Source organism: Cervus elaphus, chromosome 18 (assembly GCF_910594005.1).
Source record: "Cervus elaphus chromosome 18, mCerEla1.1, whole genome shotgun sequence".
Classification (NCBI taxonomy): domain Eukaryota; kingdom Metazoa; phylum Chordata; class Mammalia; order Artiodactyla; family Cervidae; genus Cervus; species Cervus elaphus.
Window position 1 is genome coordinate 25,329,207 of NC_057832.1, and position 6,370 is coordinate 25,335,576.

Sequence of the window (6,370 nt, forward strand, 5' to 3'; positions counted from 1 at the left end):
AAGAGGAGAGATTTTTTTCAGTGAAATACTGGAAAGATAAAAGAAGATAATTGAAAGTAAGCCAGGGCCTATGAGCCACAGTCTGTGGGAGGGTATGAGCAGAGAGAGGTACTGAAGAGCTGAGGAGATGGGAAGCAGGAGGTAGAGATCATTAGCTCCAGAGTTCCACATTCAGAAAGAGATTTGTAGCAAATATCACTGGTGGTCGATGGGGTTTCCCCCTTCTTCCAAATTAATAAAATGCTTGTTTGTTTAGAGCAGAAATATCATTGGTTAAAAACTCTAGTTTTCCTACAGAAAAAGACTCACAGACTTAGAGAATGAACTTATCATTGCTGGGGTTGGAGTGAGGGAAAGAAAAGGGGAAAGGGATAGTTAGGGAGTTTGGGATGGACATATACACACTGCCATATTTAAAATGGGTAACCAACAAGGACCTACGGTATAGCATATGGGACTCTGTTCAATGTTATGTGGCAGACTGGGTGAGAAAGGAGTTTGGGAGAGAGTAATTACATGTCTCTGTAGGTCTAAGTCCCTTCACTGTGCATCTGAAACTATCACAACATTGTTGTGATATTGGCTATACCCCAATACAAAATAAAAAGTTAAAAAAAAAAAACCCAGAAAAAAAACCCACTCTAGTGTTCCTAGATTCTCTTTCAGCTGTGGGTGTGATGTGACACCAATGAGACATGAGTGAAAATCCCTACAGACTTTGGTTCTCCAATAAATGACAAAGCCTCCGGAAAGAAAGAGTATTGCTATTCCCCTTTGGTCTTCCTCCTTCCTGCCTTGTGAGTGGTCCTGATGCTGCAAAAACAGCAGTCATCCTACAACCACGAGGAAGAAAACCAAATGACCAAGGACAGAAGTGACTCGTGGAAAAGATGGAAGTGGAAAGACTGTGATCGTTGATGAAAACCTGGAGCCACTGCATTTTTGGTTCTCTGAAGCAGAGTGCATTTCTAACAGAGTAAGGCTCAACAGATAAGAATCCACCATCAATGCAGGAGATGCAAGTCTGATTTCTGGGTCAGGAAGATCCCCTGGAGAAGGAAACGGCAACCCACTCCAGTATTCTTGCCTAGAGAATCCCATGGACAGAGGAGCTTGGTGGGCTACAATCCGTGGGGCCCCGAAACAGTCGGACACGACTGAACGACTAAGCAATGGCAGCAAGGTAAGAAGAGAGCCGCCAAGAGGAGAAAAAACACTTCTCTATGTTCTCTTGAATATATTATCTGTGACAAAATTAAATAGTTTTGTGTTTAATATTCCTGAAATGGTGAAAATGGATCAGACAATCAAGTTTCCAGATATACAATTAAATGAAGTAAAATTATTTGGAAGCTATCACTCCCCAACTTCCCCTTTTCTCATATTCTTTTTGTTGTTGTATTTTAGTACACCTAAAAATATTAGAATTTTCCTAAATCGATGTACAGCTGGTTCTACCAAGTTTCCTTATTTTTTCTGTATAAGGGTTTAAGTTCTTCCACTTCAAGTAGTATTTCCTTGGGTATTTTTTTGTTTGTTTAGATTTTTGTTATATTTTTGGCCACCACAAGGCATGCAGGAATCAAATCTGTGCCTCCTGCAATGGAAGCACAGCGTCTTAGCCACGGGACAGCCAGGGAAATCCCTTCTTTGGGTGTTTTTAAGGAACATTATGTCTACATGGAGAACTACTGTGTGCTAATCCTCTAGGACTTGGAGCCCAAGGCTACACTCATGCCAACAATTACAGCCTTAGAGGCACAGGTTCTATTCTTCACTAAGCTTTTGGAGTTTGGGTGTAACCTCTCAGAAACTAAGTACTTAGCTGGCTAAGAAATGAATTCCTCCATCAATGTTAGTTACCCTGAAGGTTCCTTAAACTCTTTGCTGTCCAGACAAATCCTAGAGATATACACCCTCAGTGAGTTGTGGAGAATTAATTACAGACTCCTGAGAATCTAAGAATAGGGTGACATCCCAGTTGTTCTGATCCCTGAATCATACTGTTGCATAGATTCAGAGCACCTTGGATAAACCTAGTATTTATTTTTGATAATGGAACAAGTATGAACACATTTCTAAGAGACTTCCTTTAGGAAATTTGATTATATATTTGTTACCCTAATATATAGTGAAAAAGTCTGCCTTTAAATTTTAGACAAATTGAAAAAATGACATTTCTTTGAATAAAAAATAAATGTATTTAAAGTATGCATATAATGTAAAGTGGGTAAAAGAAATTAATCGGAAGGAAAAAGTGATCTATTTAAACTACCTTTTTTAGAATTATATTCATTTCTTATTTCAAAATGCCTAAGTACTATTTATTACATCAGAACAGCCAACACTGTTGTTACCCAGTTTGGAAGAAAGAACATGGATTTAAGGTCAATTCTACCTGAAATAAAGTCATTTCCTTCCATTTTAATAGTTGACATTTAAGAAAGAAAATGGGCCCGATGGGGATTTGATCCCACAAACAGGAGATGAACACACTCCAAATGGCCGTGTAGTTCCAAGGAGACCTTCAGGTTTTTTGTTCCAAGGACTGGCTCAATACTTCATTACACAGCAAGTAGTTTGATCAGGCAAGACCTTCAAATCTGAGCTCTTCTGTGGTCAGGGGAATGCTAATGACTGTCTGACAGCTCAACGCTGACTTTGGATATTTTCCCTAGAAACACTGGCCAGTTTTCCTTTTGTCTAGCAGTTGGTGTGGTACAGACGGGCAGGAGGTACGATGCCCACTATCTTCAGAGGATGCTGTTTCCAGCAAGCCTTCCTTTTCCGTCATCTCTATATTGAATCTCTGTTCCAGATCTCTGTAGAATGTATAGCCATTTGACTTTAATTTACATTTGTTTGCAGTATTGCTTTACATAACTCTTTTTGCTACTTCACAAATCTATGTTTGATCTCTCCAAGGACGTCAAAGTGCCTGGAAGACCTGATTCTCTTTGACAGAAAGAAGCACCCCAGAGGCCATGCTTTTGATTTAGTTTTTAGTTCTCCAGGACAGTATTTGCACCTCAAGACTCTCCTACAGACTAGTAAGTGACATATTATTGAGTGGGAAGGAGTGAGAGCCAAGACAATTCTCAATGCTGCTGCTGCTGCTAAGTCACTTCAGTCGTGTCCAACTCTGTGCAACCCCATAGACGGCAGCCCACCAGGCTCCTCCATCCCAATACCTGTCCCCAAAGAGGGGGAGGGTGCTAGACAAGGACCCTTTGCCTTTCAGTTATTACCATCTCTTAGAAAGCATTACAGGGAGCTGGTCATCAACCAACATCAACCAATTACTCTTACCTTGGGGTAATATTCTCTTGCATATCTTGTAAGATATGCAATCATGATCAATAGTGACATATCCTCAGTTGGTAATAGGCTTCCCAGGTGGCTGCTGATGCAGGAGACACAGGTTTGATCCCTGAGTCAGTAAGATCCCCTGGAGTAGGAAAAGGCAATTTGCTCCAGTATTCTTGCCTGGAAAATTCCATGCGAAGGGGAGCCTGGTGGGCTACAGTCCATGGGGTCGCAGAGTCAGACATGACTGAGCAACAGAGGATGCACACAGATGGTAACCTGGTAATGTTCTGGCTCAAAGCACAATCCTGAGCCTGTCCAGTCAGTGCATGCCCAAATACAGGGGCTGGGGTTTTGCTTCCTCTCCTCTACCCTCCTTGGAGTGTCCAGGCCCAAGTCTCAGAGAGCTGGTTACTCTGATTTTTAAAGAAGACAGTGGCCCGGAAAAATAGTTCCAATAGTGCTGAGTGATGCCTTGGGGTATGGCAGTGGGCATCACCCCCACTGGGGCCTGCGAGTGGGGCACAGCCTACTGTACATGGGAAGGATGGTGGGTGTCATGCTTTCTCAGCACAAGTATGTGCGGTGGTCACCAGAGTGGTGAGTCTGCCGGGAGTTATCTCTTGGTTGGTTGTGATAGTCAGCAGAGAAGAGTGTCTACACAAGGCAGCACTGGGAGGGATGCATTTAAAAGCTGAGCGCTTAAAAAAAATAAAATAAAATAAAAGCTGAGCGCTTGTAGCTAAACAAAGGCCAAGCGGGTGGTATGTGGTACCAGGAAGTCCATCAAGGTGTAATGTGGGAAGTGGACTCAGGACTCGGGGTTTGACTGAATCCTAAAATCTGCTCATGGTGCTCCTGTTGCAGACAAGGCATAGGAGTGAACCGGGCAGATAGTGAGACCATGAGGATGAATAAGAAGAGTGAAAACTGCGTGACTGAGCCGAGTATAGGAGGAGTCAAGAATGTGTGGCTTGTGGTTATGACAGTGGTTCCCTGTAGATAGAGCAAGTGGATGAGAGGCCAGGGAAGTGCAAACAAGTGAAATGATGAAGACTTGGGTCAAGGGCACTGGGAAGATCAGTGCTACCAGGATGCTGGTTTTTTTCACTCTTTAGAATGTCTATCCCCCACCCCAACCCAGAAGGTGAGCTCCTTGACTTGTTCACCACAGCTCCTGGAACAGGTGATACATGGCCCATGTGCAATAAATATTTGTTGAATGCCTGATTAGTTAAACTAACTGATATTCTTTCTCACTCTCATTATTGGAGAGAGGAAGAGTCAGCCAGCCCAAAAACCTTTTCTGGATTTAGAAGCAGTGGGAAGCCATGCGTGCATTCGTACTTGGTCACTCAGTTGTGGCCAACTCTTTTGAGACTCCATGGACTAGCTTGCCAGTCTCCTCTGTCTATGGGATTTCCCAGGCAAGAATACTGAAGCTGGTTGCCATGTCCTTCTCCAGGGATAAGAAGCCATGTATTCCAGAAAGCAGAGGAACAAACTTGTATATCTTCCCTTCTCTACCTTCCCTGTCCCCAGCACTACTCCCCTCTTCCACACCCAGGCCTGCAAAAGATTTGGTCATGTTGAGTCCCAACACAGACCCTCAACATGATCCCACCTCCCACCCCACCCCCAACTCTATTGTATCACATGATGAGCCATCATCAGCTCCTCCTTATAGGGAGCTTTTCTCAGCTTCACTGATTCCTGGTAACTGCACGTGCTTCTTCTCAATACAGATGAAACCCAGATGGAAAGCAGAGACACAGGACAGAAGTGGATGGGACCTTTCAGGAGGATGCTTTCTACCTTCAGGAATTTCATCTGTTATTAAACCATGAACCAGTCTTATTGATTTAATGCCTTGGCTTGGTACACAGCTCCATTCATCAAAGCTTCAGAATGGCAGAGTGACTTCCTGCGATAATAGTCAGTTTTCTCCCCTGGGCAGATGTACTGTTGGTGGGTCACCTGGTTTTGTAGGGTTCCTTATTATACTTGTGCTCAGTTGTGTCCGACTCTTTGCGACCCCATGGACTGTAGCCTGCCAAGCTCCTCTGTCCATGGAATTCTGCAGGCCAGAGTACTGCAGTGGGTAGCCTATTGCTTCTCGAGTAGATCTTCTTGACCCAGGAGTCAAACCAGGGTCTCCTGCATTGCAGGCAGATCCTTTACCAGCAGAGCTACCAGGGAAGCCCATTGTACTTGTGCAGCCCTCCTTTATTCAACTCATGCCTGGGACCTTTAGCACCTGGCTCACAGTCTTTTCTAAATTAAGGAGTGATAAATAACCCTCTATAGATTGCTTTATCCAAAAACATAGATTTAGCAAATATGGAGAATCCACAGTATATATGTCTTTGGTTTCCTGAGATCCCTTAGATAATATGGAATTCTTGAAAATGTGAAGAGATTCTGATAACCTCAAAATCAAGGTTTTATTAAATTACTAGTATCCAGCAGACTGTAAATTTTCCAAACTACTCTGCTCTCCCCAAGCCCCAGGCCTCACCCAAACCTGCATCCAGTCCTCACCAGATAGATAGTGGCCGGATGAATGAAAGAGTTCATCAGTCAGTGTGACAGAAAGAATTTGAATAAATAGTTCTTATTTCCCTCAGTCTAGTAAAAGGAAACTAGCCTGATAAATATATGTGTAAGTTTGATTGAATCTGTGATCCTGAGTATTTGGAAATCTGTGATTTCATTTCCCAGATATGCAGAGTATATTACGGTTTAGTATCAAACTTTTTGCACAGATAGGAACTTCTGCTCATTTTCTTTGTTAATCAGTTTGGCATCCTACAATACTTCGACTGTAGTATCCATGAATCCTATTAATAAAAAACAGAAAGCAGAGGAACTAGGTCAGCCCCACAATCAGGCTGGGGACTGTGGTGCGAATGGAGGGAAGGAAGGATTGATAGATACGACTACACACATTTTGCCTTTTGATACTGTTCATGGGGTTCTCAAGGCAAGAACGCTGAAGTGGTTTGCCATTCCCTTCTCCAATGGACCACATTTTGTCAGAATGCTCCACCATGACCTGTCCATC

General features: G+C 43.0%; 1 long non-coding RNA gene across 1 annotated transcript; it reads left to right on the forward strand.

Annotated features, from left to right (window-relative positions):
- The first annotated feature begins 1,125 nt into the window (after window positions 1-1,125).
- LOC122673811 lies at window positions 1,126-6,370 on the forward strand. The gene is made up of 3 exons (XR_006334836.1): window positions 1,126-1,183; window positions 2,926-3,050; window positions 5,052-6,370. It is a non-coding gene; the product is annotated as an uncharacterized LOC122673811 (long non-coding RNA).